We start from the raw sequence: 27,612 nt of genomic DNA, 5'->3' as shown, positions 1-27,612 counted from the left end.
TAACTCTCCCTGTAACAACATCAGGTTATAACATGACATCAGACATTATAACTCTCCCTGTAACATCATCAGGTTATAACATGACATCAGACATTATAACTCATTATAACAACATCAGGTTATAACATGACATCAGACATTATAACTCATTATAACAACATCAGGTTATAACATGACATCAGACATTATAACTCATTATAACAACATCAGGTTATAACATGACATCAGACATTATAACTCCCCCTGTAAGAACATCAGGTTATGACATGACATCAGACATTATAACTCATTATAACAACATCAGGTTATAACATGACATCAGACATTATAACTCTCCCTGTAACAACATCAGGTTATAACATGACATCAGACATTATAACTCATTATAACAACATCAGGTTATAACATGACATCAGACATTATAACTCATTATAACAACATCAGGTTATAACATGACATCAGACATTATAACTCCCCCTGTAAGAACATCAGGTTATGACATGACATCAGACATTATAACTCATTATAACAACATCAGGTTATAACATGACATCAGACATTATAACTCTCCCTGTAACAACATCAGGTTATAACATGACATCAGCCATTATAACTCTCCTTGTAACAACATCAGGTTATAACATGACATCAGACATTATAACTCTCCCTGTAACAACATCAGGTTATAACATGACATCAGACATTATAACTCATTATAACAACATCAGGTTATAACATGACATCAGACATTATAACTCCCTGTAACAACATCAGGTTATAACATGACATCAGACATTATAACTCTCCCTGTAACAACATCAGGTTATAACATGACATCAGACATTATAACTCATTATAACAACATCAGGTTATAACATGACATCAGACATTATAACTCATTATAACAACATCAGGTTATAACATGACATCAGACATTATAACTCATTATAACAACATCAGGTTATAACATGACATCAGACATTATAACTCATTATAACAACATCAGGTTAACATGACATCAGACATTATAACTCATTATAACAACATCAGGTTATAACATGACATCAGACATTATAACTCCCCCTGTAACATCATCAGGTTATAACATGACATCAGACATTATAACTCTCCCTGTAACAACATCAGGTTATAACATGACATCAGACATTATAACTCATTATAACAACCTCAGGTTATAACATGACACCAGACATTATAACTCTCCCTGTAACAACATCAGGTTATAACATGACATCAGACATTATAACTCCCTGTAACAACATCAGGTTATAACATGACATCAGACATTATAACTCATTATAACAACATCAGGTTATAACATGACATCAGACATTATAACTCTCCCTGTAACATCATGAGGTTATAACATGACATCAGACATTATAACTCATTATAACAACATCAGGTTATAACATGACATCAGACATTATAACTCCCCCTGTAACATCATCAGGTTATAACATGACATCAGACATTATAACTCTCCCTGTATCAACATCAGGTTATAACATGACATCAGACATTATAACTCTCCCTGTATCATCATCAGGTTATAACATGACATCAGACATTATAACTCTCCCTGCAACAACATCAGGTTATAACATGACATCAGACATTATAACTCATTATAACAACATCAGGTTATAACATGACATCAGACATTATAACTCATTATAACAACATCAGGTTATAACATGACATCAGACATTATAACTCTCCCTGTAACAACATCAGGTTATAACATGACATCAGACATTATAACTCATTATAACAACATCAGGTTATAACATGACATCAGACATTATAACTCCCCCTGTAAGAACATCAGGTTATGACATGACATCAGACATTATAACTCATTATAACAACATCAGGTTATAACATGACATCAGACATTATAACTCTCCCAGTAACAACATCAGGTTATAACATGACATCAGACATTATAACTCATTATAACAACATCAGGTTATAACATGACATCAGACATTATAACTCTCCCTGTAACATCATGAGGTTATAACATGACATCAGACATTATAACTCATTATAACAACATCAGGTTATAACATGACATCAGACATTATAACTCCCCCTGTAACATCATCAGGTTATAACATGACATCAGACATTATAACTCTCCCTGTAACAATAGCAGGTTATAACATGACATCAGACATTATAACTCTCCTTGTAACAACATCAGGTTATAACATGACATCAGACATTATAACTCTCCTTGTAACATCATCAGGTTATAACATGACATCAGACATTATAACTCTCCTTGTAACAACATCAGGTTATAACATGACATCAGACATTATAACTCTCCCTGTAACAATATCAGGTTATAACATGACACCAGACATTATAACTCTCCTTGTAACAACACCAGGTTATAACATGACATCAGACATTATAACTCTCCCTGTAACAACATCAGGTTATAACATGACATCAGATATTATAACTCATTATAACAACATCAGGTTATAACATGACATCAGACATTATAACTCTCCCTGTACAACACCAGGTTATAACATGACATCAGACATTATGACTCATTATAACAACCTCAGGTTATAACATGACATCAGACATTATAACTCTCCCTGTAACATCATCAGGTTATAACATGACATCAGATATTATAACTCCCTGTAACATCAGGTTATAACATGACACCAGACATTATAACTCTCCTTGTAACAACACCAGGTTATAACATGACACCAGACATTATAACTCTCCCTGTAACAACATCAGGTTATAACATGACATCAGACATTATAACTCATTATAACAACATCAGGTTATAACATGACATCAGACATTATAACTCTCCCTGTATCAACATCAGGTTATAACATGACATCAGACATTATAACTCATTATAACAACATCAGGTTATAACATGACATCAGACATTATGACTCATTATAACAACATCAGGTTATAACATGACATCAGACATTATAACTCATTATAACAACATCAGGTTATAACATGACATCAGACATTATAACTCTCCCTGTAGCAACATCAGGTTATAACATGACATCAGACATTATAACTCATTATAACAACATCAGGTTATAACATGACATCAGACATTATAACTCTCCCTGTAACAACATCAGGTTATAACATGACACCAGACATTATAACTCTCCCTGTATCAACATCAGGTTATAACATGACATCAGACATTATAACTCTCCCTGTAACAACATCAGGTTATAACATGACATCAGACATTATAACTCATTATAACAACATCAGGTTATAACATGACATCAGACATTATAACTCTCCCTGTAACAACATCAGGTTATAACATGACATCAGACATTATAACTCATTATAACAACATCAGGTTATAACATGACATCAGACATTATAACTCATTATAACAACATCAGGTTATAACATGACATCAGACATTATAACTCATTATAACAACATCAGGTTATAACATGACATCAGACATTATAACTCCCCCTGTAAGAACATCAGGTTATGACATGACATCAGACATTATAACTCATTATAACAACATCAGGTTATAACATGACATCAGACATTATAACTCTCCCTGTAACAACATCAGGTTATAACATGACATCAGACATTATAACTCATTATAACAACATCAGGTTATAACATGACATCAGACATTATAACTCATTATAACAACATCAGGTTATAACATGACATCAGACATTATAACTCCCCCTGTAAGAACATCAGGTTATGACATGACATCAGACATTATAACTCATTATAACAACATCAGGTTATAACATGACATCAGACATTATAACTCTCCCTGTAACAACATCAGGTTATAACATGACATCAGCCATTATAACTCTCCTTGTAACAACATCAGGTTATAACATGACATCAGACATTATAACTCTCCCTGTAACAACATCAGGTTATAACATGACATCAGACATTATAACTCATTATAACAACATCAGGTTATAACATGACATCAGACATTATAACTCCCTGTAACAACATCAGGTTATAACATGACATCAGACATTATAACTCTCCCTGTAACAACATCAGGTTATAACATGACATCAGACATTATAACTCATTATAACAACATCAGGTTATAACATGACATCAGACATTATAACTCATTATAACAACATCAGGTTATAACATGACATCAGACATTATAACTCATTATAACAACATCAGGTTATAACATGACATCAGACATTATAACTCATTATAACAACATCAGGTTAACATGACATCAGACATTATAACTCATTATAACAACATCAGGTTATAACATGACATCAGACATTATAACTCCCCCTGTAACATCATCAGGTTATAACATGCCATCAGACATTATAACTCATTATAACAACCTCAGGTTATAACATGACATCAGACATTATAACTCCCCCTGTAACAACCTCAGGTTATAACATGACATCAGACATTATAACTCATTATAACAACATCAGGTTATAACATGACATCAGACATTATAACTCATTATAACAACATCAGGTTATAACATGACATCAGACATTATAACTCTCCCTGTAACAACATCAGGTTATAACATGACATCAGACATTATAACTCATTATAACAACATCAGGTTATAACATGATATCAGACATTATAACTCCCCCTGTAACATCATCAGGTTATAACATGCCATCAGACATTATAACTCATTATAACAACCTCAGGTTATAACATGACATCAGACATTATAACTCTCCCTGTAACAACATCAGGTTATAACATGACATCAGACATTATAACTCCCTGTAACAACATCAGGTTATAACATGACATCAGACATTATAACTCATTATAACAACATCAGGTTATAACATGACATCAGACATTATAACTCATTATAACAACATCAGGTTATAACATGACATCAGACATTATAACTCTCCCTGTATCAACATCAGGTTATAACATGACATCAGACATTATAACTCATTATAACAACATCAGGTTATAACATGACATCAGACATTATAACTCTCCCTGTAACATCATCAGGTTATAACATGACATCAGACATTATAACTCATTATAACAACATCAGGTTATAACATGACATCAGACATTATAACTCTCCTTGTAACAACATCAGGTTATAACATGACATCAGATATTATAACTCCCTGTAACATCAGGTTATAACATGACACCAGACATTATAACTCTCCTTGTAACAACACCAGGTTATAACATGACACCAGACATTATAACTCTCCCTGTAACAACATCAGGTTATAACATGACATCAGACATTATAACTCATTATAACAACATCAGGTTATAACATGACATCAGACATTATAACTCATTATAACAACATCAGGTTATAACATGACATCAGACATTATAACTCCCCCTGTAAGAACATCAGGTTATGACATGACATCAGACATTATAACTCATTATAACAACATCAGGTTATAACATGACATCAGACATTATAACTCTCCCTGTAACAACATCAGGTTATAACATGACATCAGCCATTATAACTCTCCTTGTAACAACATCAGGTTATAACATGACATCAGACATTATAACTCTCCCTGTAACAACATCAGGTTATAACATGACATCAGACATTATAACTCATTATAACAACATCAGGTTATAACATGACATCAGACATTATAACTCCCTGTAACAACATCAGGTTATAACATGACATCAGACATTATAACTCTCCCTGTAACAACATCAGGTTATAACATGACATCAGACATTATAACTCATTATAACAACATCAGGTTATAACATGACATCAGACATTATAACTCATTATAACAACATCAGGTTATAACATGACATCAGACATTATAACTCATTATAACAACATCAGGTTATAACATGACATCAGACATTATAACTCATTATAACAACATCAGGTTAACATGACATCAGACATTATAACTCATTATAACAACATCAGGTTATAACATGACATCAGACATTATAACTCCCCCTGTAACATCATCAGGTTATAACATGCCATCAGACATTATAACTCATTATAACAACCTCAGGTTATAACATGACATCAGACATTATAACTCCCCCTGTAACAACCTCAGGTTATAACATGACATCAGACATTATAACTCATTATAACAACATCAGGTTATAACATGACATCAGACATTATAACTCATTATAACAACATCAGGTTATAACATGACATCAGACATTATAACTCTCCCTGTAACAACATCAGGTTATAACATGACATCAGACATTATAACTCATTATAACAACATCAGGTTATAACATGATATCAGACATTATAACTCCCCCTGTAACATCATCAGGTTATAACATGCCATCAGACATTATAACTCATTATAACAACCTCAGGTTATAACATGACATCAGACATTATAACTCTCCCTGTAACAACATCAGGTTATAACATGACATCAGACATTATAACTCCCTGTAACAACATCAGGTTATAACATGACATCAGACATTATAACTCATTATAACAACATCAGGTTATAACATGACATCAGACATTATAACTCATTATAACAACATCAGGTTATAACATGACATCAGACATTATAACTCTCCCTGTATCAACATCAGGTTATAACATGACATCAGACATTATAACTCATTATAACAACATCAGGTTATAACATGACATCAGACATTATAACTCTCCCTGTAACATCATCAGGTTATAACATGACATCAGACATTATAACTCATTATAACAACATCAGGTTATAACATGACATCAGACATTATAACTCTCCTTGTAACAACATCAGGTTATAACATGACATCAGATATTATAACTCCCTGTAACATCAGGTTATAACATGACACCAGACATTATAACTCTCCTTGTAACAACACCAGGTTATAACATGACACCAGACATTATAACTCTCCCTGTAACAACATCAGGTTATAACATGACATCAGACATTATAACTCATTATAACAACATCAGGTTATAACATGACATCAGACATTATAACTCTCCCTGTATCAACATCAGGTTATAACATGACATCAGACATTATAACTCATTATAACAACATCAGGTTATAACATGACATCAGACATTATGACTCATTATAACAACATCAGGTTATAACATGACATCAGACATTATAACTCATTATAACAACATCAGGTTATAACATGACATCAGACATTATAACTCTCCCTGTAGCAACATCAGGTTATAACATGACATCAGACATTATAACTCATTATAACAACATCAGGTTATAACATGACATCAGACATTATAACTCTCCCTGTAACAACATCAGGTTATAACATGACACCAGACATTATAACTCTCCCTGTATCAACATCAGGTTATAACATGACATCAGACATTATAACTCTCCCTGTAACAACATCAGGTTATAACATGACATCAGACATTATAACTCATTATAACAACATCAGGTTATAACATGACATCAGACATTATAACTCTCCCTGTAACAACATCAGGTTATAACATGACATCAGACATTATAACTCTCCCTGTAACATCATCAGGTTATAACATGACATCAGACATTATAACTCATTATAACAACATCAGGTTATAACATGACATCAGACATTATAACTCATTATAACAACATCAGGTTATAACATGACATCAGACATTATAACTCATTATAACAACATCAGGTTATAACATGACATCAGACATTATAACTCCCCCTGTAAGAACATCAGGTTATGACATGACATCAGACATTATAACTCATTATAACAACATCAGGTTATAACATGACATCAGACATTATAACTCTCCCTGTAACAACATCAGGTTATAACATGACATCAGACATTATAACTCATTATAACAACATCAGGTTATAACATGACATCAGACATTATAACTCATTATAACAACATCAGGTTATAACATGACATCAGACATTATAACTCCCCCTGTAAGAACATCAGGTTATGACATGACATCAGACATTATAACTCATTATAACAACATCAGGTTATAACATGACATCAGACATTATAACTCTCCCTGTAACAACATCAGGTTATAACATGACATCAGCCATTATAACTCTCCTTGTAACAACATCAGGTTATAACATGACATCAGACATTATAACTCTCCCTGTAACAACATCAGGTTATAACATGACATCAGACATTATAACTCATTATAACAACATCAGGTTATAACATGACATCAGACATTATAACTCCCTGTAACAACATCAGGTTATAACATGACATCAGACATTATAACTCTCCCTGTAACAACATCAGGTTATAACATGACATCAGACATTATAACTCATTATAACAACATCAGGTTATAACATGACATCAGACATTATAACTCATTATAACAACATCAGGTTATAACATGACATCAGACATTATAACTCATTATAACAACATCAGGTTATAACATGACATCAGACATTATAACTCATTATAACAACATCAGGTTAACATGACATCAGACATTATAACTCATTATAACAACATCAGGTTATAACATGACATCAGACATTATAACTCCCCCTGTAACATCATCAGGTTATAACATGCCATCAGACATTATAACTCATTATAACAACCTCAGGTTATAACATGACATCAGACATTATAACTCCCCCTGTAACAACCTCAGGTTATAACATGACATCAGACATTATAACTCATTATAACAACATCAGGTTATAACATGACATCAGACATTATAACTCATTATAACAACATCAGGTTATAACATGACATCAGACATTATAACTCTCCCTGTAACAACATCAGGTTATAACATGACATCAGACATTATAACTCATTATAACAACATCAGGTTATAACATGATATCAGACATTATAACTCCCCCTGTAACATCATCAGGTTATAACATGCCATCAGACATTATAACTCATTATAACAACCTCAGGTTATAACATGACATCAGACATTATAACTCTCCCTGTAACAACATCAGGTTATAACATGACATCAGACATTATAACTCCCTGTAACAACATCAGGTTATAACATGACATCAGACATTATAACTCATTATAACAACATCAGGTTATAACATGACATCAGACATTATAACTCATTATAACAACATCAGGTTATAACATGACATCAGACATTATAACTCTCCCTGTATCAACATCAGGTTATAACATGACATCAGACATTATAACTCATTATAACAACATCAGGTTATAACATGACATCAGACATTATAACTCTCCCTGTAACATCATCAGGTTATAACATGACATCAGACATTATAACTCATTATAACAACATCAGGTTATAACATGACATCAGACATTATAACTCTCCTTGTAACAACATCAGGTTATAACATGACATCAGACATTATAACTCATTATAACAACATCAGGTTATAACATGACATCAGACATTATAACTCATTATAACAACATCAGGTTATAACATGACATCAGACATTATAACTCTCCCTGTAACAACATCAGGTTATAACATGCCATCAGACATTATAACTCATTATAACAACCTCAGGTTATAACATGACATCAGACATTATAACTCCCCCTGTAACAACCTCAGGTTATAACATGACATCAGACATTATAACTCATTATAACAACATCAGGTTATAACATGACATCAGACATTATAACTCATTATAACAACATCAGGTTATAACATGACATCAGACATTATAACTCTCCCTGTAACAACATCAGGTTATAACATGACATCAGACATTATAACTCATTATAACAACATCAGGTTATAACATGATATCAGACATTATAACTCCCCCTGTAACATCATCAGGTTATAACATGCCATCAGACATTATAACTCATTATAACAACCTCAGGTTATAACATGACATCAGACATTATAACTCTCCCTGTAACAACATCAGGTTATAACATGACATCAGACATTATAACTCCCTGTAACAACATCAGGTTATAACATGACATCAGACATTATAACTCATTATAACAACATCAGGTTATAACATGACATCAGACATTATAACTCATTATAACAACATCAGGTTATAACATGACATCAGACATTATAACTCTCCCTGTATCAACATCAGGTTATAACATGACATCAGACATTATAACTCATTATAACAACATCAGGTTATAACATGACATCAGACATTATAACTCTCCCTGTAACATCATCAGGTTATAACATGACATCAGACATTATAACTCATTATAACAACATCAGGTTATAACATGACATCAGACATTATAACTCTCCTTGTAACAACATCAGGTTATAACATGACATCAGATATTATAACTCCCTGTAACATCAGGTTATAACATGACACCAGACATTATAACTCTCCTTGTAACAACACCAGGTTATAACATGACACCAGACATTATAACTCTCCCTGTAACAACATCAGGTTATAACATGACATCAGACATTATAACTCATTATAACAACATCAGGTTATAACATGACATCAGACATTATAACTCTCCCTGTATCAACATCAGGTTATAACATGACATCAGACATTATAACTCATTATAACAACATCAGGTTATAACATGACATCAGACATTATGACTCATTATAACAACATCAGGTTATAACATGACATCAGACATTATAACTCATTATAACAACATCAGGTTATAACATGACATCAGACATTATAACTCTCCCTGTAGCAACATCAGGTTATAACATGACATCAGACATTATAACTCATTATAACAACATCAGGTTATAACATGACATCAGACATTATAACTCTCCCTGTAACAACATCAGGTTATAACATGACACCAGACATTATAACTCTCCCTGTATCAACATCAGGTTATAACATGACATCAGACATTATAACTCTCCCTGTAACAACATCAGGTTATAACATGACATCAGACATTATAACTCATTATAACAACATCAGGTTATAACATGACATCAGACATTATAACTCTCCCTGTAACAACATCAGGTTATAACATGACATCAGACATTATAACTCTCCCTGTAACATCATCAGGTTATAACATGACATCAGACATTATAACTCATTATAACAACATCAGGTTATAACATGACATCAGACATTATAACTCATTATAACAACATCAGGTTATAACATGACATCAGACATTATAACTCATTATAACAACATCAGGTTATAACATGACATCAGACATTATAACTCCCCCTGTAAGAACATCAGGTTATGACATGACATCAGACATTATAACTCATTATAACAACATCAGGTTATAACATGACATCAGACATTATAACTCTCCCTGTAACAACATCAGGTTATAACATGACATCAGACATTATAACTCATTATAACAACATCAGGTTATAACATGACATCAGACATTATAACTCATTATAACAACATCAGGTTATAACATGACATCAGACATTATAACTCCCCCTGTAAGAACATCAGGTTATGACATGACATCAGACATTATAACTCATTATAACAACATCAGGTTATAACATGACATCAGACATTATAACTCTCCCTGTAACAACATCAGGTTATAACATGACATCAGCCATTATAACTCTCCTTGTAACAACATCAGGTTATAACATGACATCAGACATTATAACTCTCCCTGTAACAACATCAGGTTATAACATGACATCAGACATTATAACTCATTATAACAACATCAGGTTATAACATGACATCAGACATTATAACTCCCTGTAACAACATCAGGTTATAACATGACATCAGACATTATAACTCTCCCTGTAACAACATCAGGTTATAACATGACATCAGACATTATAACTCATTATAACAACATCAGGTTATAACATGACATCAGACATTATAACTCATTATAACAACATCAGGTTATAACATGACATCAGACATTATAACTCATTATAACAACATCAGGTTATAACATGACATCAGACATTATAACTCATTATAACAACATCAGGTTAACATGACATCAGACATTATAACTCATTATAACAACATCAGGTTATAACATGACATCAGACATTATAACTCCCCCTGTAACATCATCAGGTTATAACATGCCATCAGACATTATAACTCATTATAACAACCTCAGGTTATAACATGACATCAGACATTATAACTCCCCCTGTAACAACCTCAGGTTATAACATGACATCAGACATTATAACTCATTATAACAACATCAGGTTATAACATGACATCAGACATTATAACTCATTATAACAACATCAGGTTATAACATGACATCAGACATTATAACTCTCCCTGTAACAACATCAGGTTATAACATGACATCAGACATTATAACTCATTATAACAACATCAGGTTATAACATGATATCAGACATTATAACTCCCCCTGTAACATCATCAGGTTATAACATGCCATCAGACATTATAACTCATTATAACAACCTCAGGTTATAACATGACATCAGACATTATAACTCTCCCTGTAACAACATCAGGTTATAACATGACATCAGACATTATAACTCCCTGTAACAACATCAGGTTATAACATGACATCAGACATTATAACTCATTATAACAACATCAGGTTATAACATGACATCAGACATTATAACTCATTATAACAACATCAGGTTATAACATGACATCAGACATTATAACTCTCCCTGTATCAACATCAGGTTATAACATGACATCAGACATTATAACTCATTATAACAACATCAGGTTATAACATGACATCAGACATTATAACTCTCCCTGTAACATCATCAGGTTATAACATGACATCAGACATTATAACTCATTATAACAACATCAGGTTATAACATGACATCAGACATTATAACTCTCCTTGTAACAACATCAGGTTATAACATGACATCAGACATTATAACTCATTATAACAACATCAGGTTATAACATGACATCAGACATTATAACTCATTATAACAACATCAGGTTATAACATGACATCAGACATTATAACTCTCCCTGTAACAACATCAGGTTATAACATGACATCAGACATTATAACTCATTATAACAACCTCAGGTTATAACATGACACCAGACATTATAACTCTCCCTGTAACAACATCAGGTTATAACATGACATCAGACATTATAACTCCCTGTAACAACATCAGGTTATAACATGACATCAGACATTATAACTCTCCCTGTATCAACATCAGGTTATAACATGACATCAGACATTATAACTCATTATAACAACATCAGGTTATAACATGACATCAGACATTATAACTCATTATAACAACATCAGGTTATAACATGACATCAGACATTATAACTCATTATAACAACATCAGGTTATAACATGACATCAGACATTATAACTCTCCCTGTATCAACATCAGGTTATAACATGACATCAGACATTATAACTCATTATAACAACATCAGGTTATAACATGACATCAGACATTATAACTCTCCCTGTAACAACATCAGGTTATAACATGACATCAGACATTATAACTCATTATAACAACATCAGGTTATAACATGACATCAGACATTATAACTCATTATAACAACATCAGGTTATAACATGACATCAGACATTATAACTCTCCCTGTAACAACATCAGGTTATAACATGACATCAGACATTATAACTCATTATAACAACATCAGGTTATAACATGACATCAGACATTATAACTCTCCCAGTAACAACATCAGGTTATAACATGACATCAGACATTATAACTCATTATAACAACATCAGGTTATAACATGACATCAGACATTATAACTCTCCCTGTAACATCATGAGGTTATAACATGACATCAGACATTATAACTCATTATAACAACATCAGGTTATAACATGACATCAGACATTATAACTCCCCCTGTAACATCATCAGGTTATAACATGACATCAGACATTATAACTCTCCCTGTATCAACATCAGGTTATAACATGACATCAGACATTATAACTCTCCCTGTATCATCATCAGGTTATAACATGACATCAGACATTATAACTCTCCTTGTAACAACATCAGGTTATAACATGACATCAGACATTATAACTCTCCCTGTATCAACATCAGGTTATAACATGACATCAGACATTATAACTCTCCCTGTATCAACATCAGGTTATAACATGACATCAGACATTATAACTCATTATAACAACATCAGGTTATAACATGACATCAGACATTATAACTCTCCCTGTAGCAACATCAGGTTATAACATGACATCAGACATTATAACTCATTATAACAACATCAGGTTATAACATGACATCAGACATTATAACTCTCCCTGTAACAACATCAGGTTATAACATGACACCAGACATTATAACTCTCCCTGTATCAACATCAGGTTATAACATGACATCAGACATTATAACTCTCCCTGTAACAACATCAGGTTATAACATGACATCAGACATTATAACTCATTATAACAACATCAGGTTATAACATGACATCAGACATTATAACTCTCCCTGTAACAACATCAGGTTATAACATGACATCAGACATTATAACTCTCCCTGTAACATCATCAGGTTATAACATGACATCAGACATTATAACTCATTATAACAACATCAGGTTATAACATGACATCAGACATTATAACTCATTATAACAACATCAGGTTATAACATGACATCAGACATTATAACTCATTATAACAACATCAGGTTATAACATGACATCAGACATTATAACTCCCCCTGTAAGAACATCAGGTTATGACATGACATCAGACATTATAACTCATTATAACAACATCAGGTTATAACATGACATCAGACATTATAACTCTCCCTGTAACAACATCAGGTTATAACATGACATCAGACATTATAACTCATTATAACAACATCAGGTTATAACATGACATCAGACATTATAACTCATTATAACAACATCAGGTTATAACATGACATCAGACATTATAACTCCCCCTGTAAGAACATCAGGTTATGACATGACATCAGACATTATAACTCATTATAACAACATCAGGTTATAACATGACATCAGACATTATAACTCTCCCTGTAACAACATCAGGTTATAACATGACATCAGCCATTATAACTCTCCTTGTAACAACATCAGGTTATAACATGACATCAGACATTATAACTCTCCCTGTAACAACATCAGGTTATAACATGACATCAGACATTATAACTCATTATAACAACATCAGGTTATAACATGACATCAGACATTATAACTCCCTGTAACAACATCAGGTTATAACATGACATCAGACATTATAACTCTCCCTGTAACAACATCAGGTTATAACATGACATCAGACATTATAACTCATTATAACAACATCAGGTTATAACATGACATCAGACATTATAACTCATTATAACAACATCAGGTTATAACATGACATCAGACATTATAACTCATTATAACAACATCAGGTTATAACATGACATCAGACATTATAACTCATTATAACAACATCAGGTTAACATGACATCAGACATTATAACTCATTATAACAACATCAGGTTATAACATGACATCAGACATTATAACTCCCCCTGTAACATCATCAGGTTATAACATGCCATCAGACATTATAACTCATTATAACAACCTCAGGTTATAACATGACATCAGACATTATAACTCCCCCTGTAACAACCTCAGGTTATAACATGACATCAGACATTATAACTCATTATAACAACATCAGGTTATAACATGACATCAGACATTATAACTCATTATAACAACATCAGGTTATAACATGACATCAGACATTATAACTCTCCCTGTAACAACATCAGGTTATAACATGACATCAGACATTATAACTCATTATAACAACATCAGGTTATAACATGATATCAGACATTATAACTCCCCCTGTAACATCATCAGGTTATAACATGCCATCAGACATTATAACTCATTATAACAACCTCAGGTTATAACATGACATCAGACATTATAACTCTCCCTGTAACAACATCAGGTTATAACATGACATCAGACATTATAACTCTCCTTGTAACAACATCAGGTTATAACATGACATCAGACATTATAACTCATTATAACAACATCAGGTTATAACATGACATCAGACATTATAACTCATTATAACAACATCAGGTTATAACATGACATCAGACATTATAACTCTCCCTGTAACAACATCAGGTTATAACATGACATCAGACATTATAACTCATTATAACAACCTCAGGTTATAACATGACACCAGACATTATAACTCTCCCTGTAACAACATCAGGTTATAACATGACATCAGACATTATAACTCCCTGTAACAACATCAGGTTATAACATGACATCAGACATTATAACTCTCCCTGTATCAACATCAGGTTATAACATGACATCAGACATTATAACTCATTATAACAACATCAGGTTATAACATGACATCAGACATTATAACTCATTATAACAACATCAGGTTATAACATGACATCAGACATTATAACTCATTATAACAACATCAGGTTATAACATGACATCAGACATTATAACTCTCCCTGTATCAACATCAGGTTATAACATGACATCAGACATTATAACTCATTATAACAACATCAGGTTATAACATGACATCAGACATTATAACTCATTATAACAACATCAGGTTATAACATGACATCAGACATTATAACTCATTATAACAACATCAGGTTATAACATGACATCAGACATTATAACTCTCCCTGTATCAACATCAGGTTATAACATGACATCAGACATTATAACTCATTATAACAACATCAGGTTATAACATGACATCAGACATTATAACTCCCTGTAACAACATCAGGTTATAACATGACATCAGACATTATAACTCTCCCTGTAACAACATCAGGTTATAACATGACATCAGACATTATAACTCATTATAACAACATCAGGTTATAACATGACATCAGACATTATAACTCATTATAACAACATCAGGTTATAACATGACATCAGACATTATAACTCATTATAACAACATCAGGTTATAACATGACATCAGACATTATAACTCATTATAACAACATCAGGTTAACATGACATCAGACATTATAACTCATTATAACAACATCAGGTTATAACATGACATCAGACATTATAACTCCCCCTGTAACATCATCAGGTTATAACATGCCATCAGACATTATAACTCATTATAACAACCTCAGGTTATAACATGACATCAGACATTATAACTCCCCCTGTAACAACCTCAGGTTATAACATGACATCAGACATTATAACTCATTATAACAACATCAGGTTATAACATGACATCAGACATTATAACTCATTATAACAACATCAGGTTATAACATGACATCAGACATTATAACTCTCCCTGTAACAACATCAGGTTATAACATGACATCAGACATTATAACTCATTATAACAACATCAGGTTATAACATGATATCAGACATTATAACTCCCCCTGTAACATCATCAGGTTATAACATGCCATCAGACATTATAACTCATTATAACAACCTCAGGTTATAACATGACATCAGACATTATAACTCTCCCTGTAACAACATCAGGTTATAACATGACATCAGACATTATAACTCTCCTTGTAACAACATCAGGTTATAACATGACATCAGACATTATAACTCATTATAACAACATCAGGTTATAACATGACATCAGACATTATAACTCATTATAACAACATCAGGTTATAACATGACATCAGACATTATAACTCTCCCTGTAACAACATCAGGTTATAACATGACATCAGACATTATAACTCATTATAACAACCTCAGGTTATAACATGACACCAGACATTATAACTCTCCCTGTAACAACATCAGGTTATAACATGACATCAGACATTATAACTCCCTGTAACAACATCAGGTTATAACATGACATCAGACATTATAACTCTCCCTGTATCAACATCAGGTTATAACATGACATCAGACATTATAACTCATTATAACAACATCAGGTTATAACATGACATCAGACATTATAACTCATTATAACAACATCAGGTTATAACATGACATCAGACATTATAACTCATTATAACAACATCAGGTTATAACATGACATCAGACATTATAACTCATTATAACAACATCAGGTTATAACATGACATCAGACATTATAACTCTCCCTGTATCAACATCAGGTTATAACATGACATCAGACATTATAACTCATTATAACAACATCAGGTTATAACATGACATCAGACATTATAACTCTCCCTGTAACAACATCAGGTTATAACATGACATCAGACATTATAACTCATTATAACAACATCAGGTTATAACATGACATCAGACATTATAACTCATTATAACAACATCAGGTTATAACATGACATCAGACATTATAACTCTCCCTGTAACAACATCAGGTTATAACATGACATCAGACATTATAACTCATTATAACAACATCAGGTTATAACATGACATCAGACATTATAACTCTCCCAGTAACAACATCAGGTTATAACATGACATCAGACATTATAACTCATTATAACAACATCAGGTTATAACATGACATCAGACATTATAACTCTCCCTGTAACATCATGAGGTTATAACATGACATCAGACATTATAACTCATTATAACAACATCAGGTTATAACATGACATCAGACATTATAACTCCCCCTGTAACATCATCAGGTTATAACATGACATCAGACATTATAACTCTCCCTGTATCAACATCAGGTTATAACATGACATCAGACATTATAACTCTCCCTGTATCATCATCAGGTTATAACATGACATCAGACATTATAACTCATTATAACAACATCAGGTTATAACATGACATCAGACATTATAACTCCCCCTGTAAGAACATCAGGTTATGACATGACATCAGACATTATAACTCATTATAACAACATCAGGTTATAACATGACATCAGACATTATAACTCTCCCTGTAACAACATCAGGTTATAACATGACATCAGACATTATAACTCATTATAACAACATCAGGTTATAACATGACATCAGACATTATAACTCATTATAACAACATCAGGTTATAACATGACATCAGACATTATAACTCCCCCTGTAAGAACATCAGGTTATGACATGACATCAGACATTATAACTCATTATAACAACATCAGGTTATAACATGACATCAGACATTATAACTCTCCCTGTAACAACATCAGGTTATAACATGACATCAGCCATTATAACTCTCCTTGTAACAACATCAGGTTATAACATGACATCAGACATTATAACTCTCCCTGTAACAACATCAGGTTATAACATGACATCAGACATTATAACTCATTATAACAACATCAGGTTATAACATGACATCAGACATTATAACTCCCTGTAACAACATCAGGTTATAACATGACATCAGACATTATAACTCTCCCTGTAACAACATCAGGTTATAACATGACATCAGACATTATAACTCATTATAACAACATCAGGTTATAACATGACATCAGACATTATAACTCATTATAACAACATCAGGTTATAACATGACATCAGACATTATAACTCATTATAACAACATCAGGTTATAACATGACATCAGACATTATAACTCATTATAACAACATCAGGTTAACATGACATCAGACATTATAACTCATTATAACAACATCAGGTTATAACATGACATCAGACATTATAACTCCCCCTGTAACATCATCAGGTTATAACATGCCATCAGACATTATAACTCATTATAACAACCTCAGGTTATAACATGACATCAGACATTATAACTCCCCCTGTAACAACCTCAGGTTATAACATGACATCAGACATTATAACTCATTATAACAACATCAGGTTATAACATGACATCAGACATTATAACTCATTATAACAACATCAGGTTATAACATGACATCAGACATTATAACTCTCCCTGTAACAACATCAGGTTATAACATGACATCAGACATTATAACTCATTATAACAACATCAGGTTATAACATGATATCAGACATTATAACTCCCCCTGTAACATCATCAGGTTATAACATGCCATCAGACATTATAACTCATTATAACAACCTCAGGTTATAACATGACATCAGACATTATAACTCTCCCTGTAACAACATCAGGTTATAACATGACATCAGACATTATAACTCTCCTTGTAACAACATCAGGTTATAACATGACATCAGACATTATAACTCATTATAACAACATCAGGTTATAACATGACATCAGACATTATAACTCATTATAACAACATCAGGTTATAACATGACATCAGACATTATAACTCTCCCTGTAACAACATCAGGTTATAACATGACATCAGACATTATAACTCATTATAACAACCTCAGGTTATAACATGACACCAGACATTATAACTCTCCCTGTAACAACATCAGGTTATAACATGACATCAGACATTATAACTCCCTGTAACAACATCAGGTTATAACATGACATCAGACATTATAACTCTCCCTGTATCAACATCAGGTTATAACATGACATCAGACATTATAACTCATTATAACAACATCAGGTTATAACATGACATCAGACATTATAACTCATTATAACAACATCAGGTTATAACATGACATCAGACATTATAACTCATTATAACAACATCAGGTTATAACATGACATCAGACATTATAACTCTCCCTGTATCAACATCAGGTTATAACATGACATCAGACATTATAACTCATTATAACAACATCAGGTTATAACATGACATCAGACATTATAACTCATTATAACAACATCAGGTTATAACATGACATCAGACATTATAACTCATTATAACAACATCAGGTTATAACATGACATCAGACATTATAACTCTCCCTGTATCAACATCAGGTTATAACATGACATCAGACATTATAACTCATTATAACAACATCAGGTTATAACATGACATCAGACATTATAACTCCCTGTAACAACATCAGGTTATAACATGACATCAGACATTATAACTCTCCCTGTAACAACATCAGGTTATAACATGACATCAGACATTATAACTCATTATAACAACATCAGGTTATAACATGACATCAGACATTATAACTCATTATAACAACATCAGGTTATAACATGACATCAGACATTATAACTCATTATAACAACATCAGGTTATAACATGACATCAGACATTATAACTCATTATAACAACATCAGGTTAACATGACATCAGACATTATAACTCATTATAACAACATCAGGTTATAACATGACATCAGACATTATAACTCCCCCTGTAACATCATCAGGTTATAACATGCCATCAGACATTATAACTCATTATAACAACCTCAGGTTATAACATGACATCAGACATTATAACTCCCCCTGTAACAACCTCAGGTTATAACATGACATCAGACATTATAACTCATTATAACAACATCAGGTTATAACATGACATCAGACATTATAACTCATTATAACAACATCAGGTTATAACATGACATCAGACATTATAACTCTCCCTGTAACAACATCAGGTTATAACATGACATCAGACATTATAACTCATTATAACAACATCAGGTTATAACATGATATCAGACATTATAACTCCCCCTGTAACATCATCAGGTTATAACATGCCATCAGACATTATAACTCATTATAACAACCTCAGGTTATAACATGACATCAGACATTATAACTCTCCCTGTAACAACATCAGGTTATAACATGACATCAGACATTATAACTCTCCTTGTAACAACATCAGGTTATAACATGACATCAGACATTATAACTCATTATAACAACATCAGGTTATAACATGACATCAGACATTATAACTCATTATAACAACATCAGGTTATAACATGACATCAGACATTATAACTCTCCCTGTAACAACATCAGGTTATAACATGACATCAGACATTATAACTCATTATAACAACCTCAGGTTATAACATGACACCAGACATTATAACTCTCCCTGTAACAACATCAGGTTATAACATGACATCAGACATTATAACTCCCTGTAACAACATCAGGTTATAACATGACATCAGACATTATAACTCTCCCTGTATCAACATCAGGTTATAACATGACATCAGACATTATAACTCATTATAACAACATCAGGTTATAACATGACATCAGACATTATAACTCATTATAACAACATCAGGTTATAACATGACATCAGACATTATAACTCATTATAACAACATCAGGTTATAACATGACATCAGACATTATAACTCTCCCTGTATCAACATCAGGTTATAACATGACATCAGACATTATAACTCATTATAACAACATCAGGTTATAACATGACATCAGACATTATAACTCTCCCTGTAACAACATCAGGTTATAACATGACATCAGACATTATAACTCATTATAACAACATCAGGTTATAACATGACATCAGACATTATAACTCATTATAACAACATCAGGTTATAACATGACATCAGACATTATAACTCTCCCTGTAACAACATCAGGTTATAACATGACATCAGACATTATAACTCATTATAACAACATCAGGTTATAACATGACATCAGACATTATAACTCTCCCAGTAACAACATCAGGTTATAACATGACATCAGACATTATAACTCATTATAACAACATCAGGTTATAACATGACATCAGACATTATAACTCTCCCTGTAACATCATGAGGTTATAACATGACATCAGACATTATAACTCATTATAACAACATCAGGTTATAACATGACATCAGACATTATAACTCCCCCTGTAACATCATCAGGTTATAACATGACATCAGACATTATAACTCTCCCTGTATCAACATCAGGTTATAACATGACATCAGACATTATAACTCTCCCTGTATCATCATCAGGTTATAACATGACATCAGACATTATAACTCTCCTTGTAACAACATCAGGTTATAACATGACATCAGACATTATAACTCTCCCTGTATCAACATCAGGTTATAACATGACATCAGACATTATAACTCTCCCTGTATCAACATCAGGTTATAACATGACATCAGACATTATAACTCATTATAACAACATCAGGTTATAACATGACATCAGACATTATAACTCTCCCTGTAACAACATCACATGACACCAGACATTATAACTCTCCCTGTAACATCATCAGGTTATAACATGACATCAGACATTATAACTCATTATAACAACATCAGGTTATAACATGACATCAGACATTATAACTCATTATAACAACCTCAGGTTATAACATGACATCAGACATTATAACTCTCCCTGGAGAGAAGTTAATTATTCTGCTGTTGGCCCTCTGACCTGACAAACAATACAGTCACATGTCACTGAATCTAACTACATAGAAACAAAGAAACTAGAATGCCCACCCTCGTCACACCCTGGCCTAACCAACATAGAGAATAAAAGCCTCTCTATGGGCAGGGCGTGACAGCTACAGTACGTTGCAGTGTGGACATTGATCCAGCAGCTTGACGGTTGCTATGGGGAAGTGACCGTGTTGAAAGGAGACTGATCAAACTTCCAGTGTGTCACTCAACCCACTAAGCTTCCACTTCCTGTAGAGTCTCTGTTTATTCCCCACAGAGGAAGGATCCTAACCCTGGATACAATACACAGCTGTACATCCATCCTGTATCTTATACATCAGATGTGTTCATCAGTATTGTTGTAATGTGAGTGAGGTGGAGAGAGGTGGAGAGAGGTGGAGAGAAGAGGAGAGACGAGGAGAGCGGAAGAGAGCGGTGGAGGGGCAGAGTGACAAGGAGAGAGGTGGAGAGACTAGGAGAGCGGAAGAGAGCGGTGGAGGGGCAGAGTGACGAGGAGAGAGGTGGAGAGACGAGGAGGGAGGTGGAGAGACGAGGAGAAAGGAGAGGTGGAGAGAAGTGGAGAGGAGGAGAGAGGAGGAGGAAAGGAGGAGAGAGGTGGAGAAAGGAGGAGAGAGGTGGAGAGAGGAGGAGAGAGGTGGAGAGGAGGAGAGACGAGGAGAGGTGGAGAGAGGTGGAGAGAGGAGGAGAGAGGTGGAGAGGAGGGGAGAGGTGGAGAGAGGAGGAGAGAGGTGTAGAGGAGGGGAGAGGTGGAGAGAGGTGGAGGAGGGGAGGTGGAGAGAGGAGGAGAGATGAGGAGAGGTGGAGAGAGGAGGGGAGAGGTGGAGAGACGAGGAGAGACGAGGAGAGGTGAAGACAGGAGGGGAGAGGTGGAGAGAGGAGGAGAGAGGAAGGGAGAGGTAGATACAAGTGGAGAGAGGCAGAGTGATGAGGAGAAAGGTGGAGAGAGGTGGAGAGACGAGGAGAGGTAGAGAGAGGAGGAGAGGTGGAGAGAGGAGGAGAGACGAGGAGAAAGGAGGGGAGAGGTGGAGAGATGAGGAGAGACGAGGAGAAAGGAGGGGAGAGGTGGAGAGATGAGGAAAGAGGAGGGGAGAGGAGGAGAGAGGAGGGGAGAGGTGGAGAGAGCAGGAGAGATGTGGAGAGAGGAGGGGAGAGATATGAGGACAGATGCATGATGTGGTTGTTTCTGTGAGCTTTAAGAACATTTCCTCAGGAAGTCCTCCTGGGTCCTAAATGACACCCTATTCCCTATGTAGCCCATGGGGCTCTGGTCAACAGCACTTCCTCATGAAGTCCTCCTGAGTCCTAAATGACACCCTATTCCCTATGTAGCCCATGGGGCTCTGGTCAACACCCTATTCCCTATATAGCCCACGGGGCTCTGGTCAACACCCTATTCCCTATATAGCCCATGGGGCTCTGGTCAACACCCTATTCCCTATATAGCCCATGGGGCTCTGGTCAACAGCACTTCCTATGCAGGGAAAGGGCTTCCCTTTAGGATGGATCCATGTACCAACAGATCTGAAGGAGAGGCTGGAGAGACATGGGTACACGGGTTGCCAAGCAACTAGGACTGGGCTTGTCTGAGGGTCGGCTAGTGCAGGCGGCTGATGTGTGTGTGTGTGTGTGTGTGTGTGTGTGTGTGTGTGTGTGTGTGTGTGTGTGTGTGTGTGTGTGTGTGTGTGTGTGTGTTTCCATGTGTGTGAGTGTGTGTTTCCGTGTGTGTGTGTGTGTTTCCGTGTGTGTGTGTGTGTGTGTGTGTGTTTCCATGTGTGTGAGTGTGTGTTTCTGTGTGTGTGTGTGTGTGTGTTTCCGTGTGTGTGTGTGTGTTTCCGTGTGTGTGTGTGTGTGTGTGTGTTTCCATTTCCGTGTGCGTGTGTGTGTGTGTGTGTGTGTGTTTCCATGTGTGTGTGTGTGTGTTTCCATGTGTGTGTGTGTGTGTTTCCGTGTGTGTGTGTGTGTGTGTGTGTGTGTTTCCGTGTGTGTGTGTGTGTTTCCGTGTGTGTGTGTGTGTGTGTTTCTATGTGTGTGTGTGTGTGTGTGTGTGTGTGTGTGTGTGTGTGTGTGTGTGTGTGTGTGTGTGTGTCGCTGGGTGCTGAAGGCAGTGTATCAGTATTGTGTAATGAACTCAGCAGGTCTGGTTGGTCCTCTATAAACACCACTAGATAATCATGTACACCACAGCCATTCAGGTTGGCTGCTGTTGCTAGGCAGATTTAGTGTACAATATCAGAGCCTGCTTGTATTGCCTTATGATGGTGCAAGTCTTCTTTGTGAGATAAGAGTTTGTTACTAAAGAACTTTTTTTCACCAACTATGTTGCGATGTTTTCGTCCGAATTCCCCCAAAAATATAAGATTACGATTTTGATGCATTTATCATTCACACCAAGTCTGATGCGTAACTTCTAGTGTGATCTCTAATACAGTAACCTCTATTATCTCTAATACAGTAACCTCTAGTATCTCTAATACAGTAACCTCTAGTGTCTCTAATACAGTAACCTCTATTATCTCTAATACAGTAACCTCTAGTATCTCTAATACAGTAACCTCTAGTATCTCTAATACAGTAACCTCTAGTATCTCTAATACAGTAACCTCTATTATCTCTAATACAGTAACCGCTAGTATCTCTAATACAGTAACCTCTAGTATATCTAATACAGTAACCTCTATTATCTCTAATACAGTAACCTCTAGTATCTCTAATACAGTAACCTCTAGTATCTCTAATACATTAACCTCTAGTATGTGTAATACAGTAACCTCTAGTATCTCTAATACAGTAACCTCTAGTATCTCTAATACAGTAACCTCTAGTATGTGTAATACAGTAATCTCTAGTATCTCTAATACAGTAACCTCTAGTATCTCTAATACAGTAACCTCTAGTATCTCTAATACAGTAACCTCTAGTGTCTCTAATACAGTAAACTCTAGTATGTCTAATACAGTAACCTCTAGTATCTTTAATACAGTAACCTCTAATATCTCTAATACAGTAATCTCTAGTATCTCTAATACAGTAACCTCTAGTGTCTTTAATACAGTAACCTCTAGTATCTTTAATACAGTAACCTCTAGTATCTTTAATACAGTAACCTCTATTGTGATCTCTAATACAGTAACCTCTAGTACCTCTAATACAGTAACCTCTAGTATCTCTAATACAGTAACCTCTCGTATCTTTAATACAGTAACCTCTAGTATCTTTAATAAAGTAACCTCTCGTATCTTCAATACAGTAACCTCTAGTATCTCTAATACAGTAACCTCTATTGTGATCTCTAATACAGTAACCTCTAGTACCTCTAATACAGTAACCTCTAGTAACTCCAATACAGTAACCTCTCGTATCTTTAATACAGTAACCTCTAGTATCTCTTAATACAGTAACCTCTATTATCTCTAATACAGTAACCTCTATTATCTCTAATACAGTAACCTCTAGTATCTCTAATACAGTAACCTCTAGTATCTCTAATACATTAACCTCTAGTATGTGTAATACAGTAACCTCTAGTATCTCTAATACAGTAACCTCTAGTATCTCTAATACAGTAACCTCTAGTATGTGTAATACAGTAACCTCTAGTATCTCTAATACAGTAACCTCTAGTATCTCTAATACAGTAACCTCTAGTATCTCTAATACAGTAACCTCTAGTGTCTTTAATACAGTAACCTCTAGTATCTTTAATACAGTAACCTCTAGTATCTTTAATACAGTAACCTCTATTGTGATCTCTAATACAGTAACCTCTAGTACCTCTAATACAGTAACCTCTAGTAGCTCTAATACAGTAACCTCTCGTATCTTTAATACAGTAACCTCTAGTATCTTTAATACAGTAACCTCTCGTATCTTTAATACAGTAACCTCTAGTATCTCTAATACAGTAACCTCTATTGTGATCTCTAATACAGTAACCTCTAGTACCTCTAATACAGTAACCTCTAGTGTCTCCAATACAGTAACCTCTCGTATCTTTAATACAGTAACCTCTAGTATCTCTTAATACAGTAACCTCTATTATCTATAATACAGTAACCTCTAGTATCTCTAATACAGTAACCTCTAGTATCTCTAATACAGTAACCTCTAGTGTGATCTCTAATACAGTAACC

The 27,612-nt window shown here is 34.1% G+C and overlaps 2 protein-coding genes and 1 long non-coding RNA gene across 7 annotated transcripts in view; 2 read left to right on the top strand and 1 right to left on the bottom strand.

Moving 5' to 3' along the window:
* LOC139533491 (uncharacterized) overlaps positions 1 to 27,612 on the top strand; it is a 254,324-nt gene that overhangs the window by 214,211 nt on the left and 12,501 nt on the right. The gene's annotated exons all lie outside the window — the stretch shown is intronic.
* LOC139533493 (uncharacterized) overlaps positions 1 to 27,612 on the bottom strand; it is a 254,354-nt gene that overhangs the window by 214,780 nt on the left and 11,962 nt on the right. The window lies entirely within an intron of this gene.
* The window catches only part of dusp16 (dual specificity phosphatase 16), a 118,857-nt gene that overhangs the window by 80,674 nt on the left and 10,571 nt on the right, over positions 1 to 27,612 (top strand). The gene's annotated exons all lie outside the window — the stretch shown is intronic.

The sequence above is a fragment of the Salvelinus alpinus genome, chromosome 11, assembly GCF_045679555.1.
Source record: "Salvelinus alpinus chromosome 11, SLU_Salpinus.1, whole genome shotgun sequence".
Taxonomy (NCBI): domain Eukaryota; kingdom Metazoa; phylum Chordata; class Actinopteri; order Salmoniformes; family Salmonidae; genus Salvelinus; species Salvelinus alpinus.
This window is presented reverse-complemented; position numbering and strand designations above follow the sequence as displayed.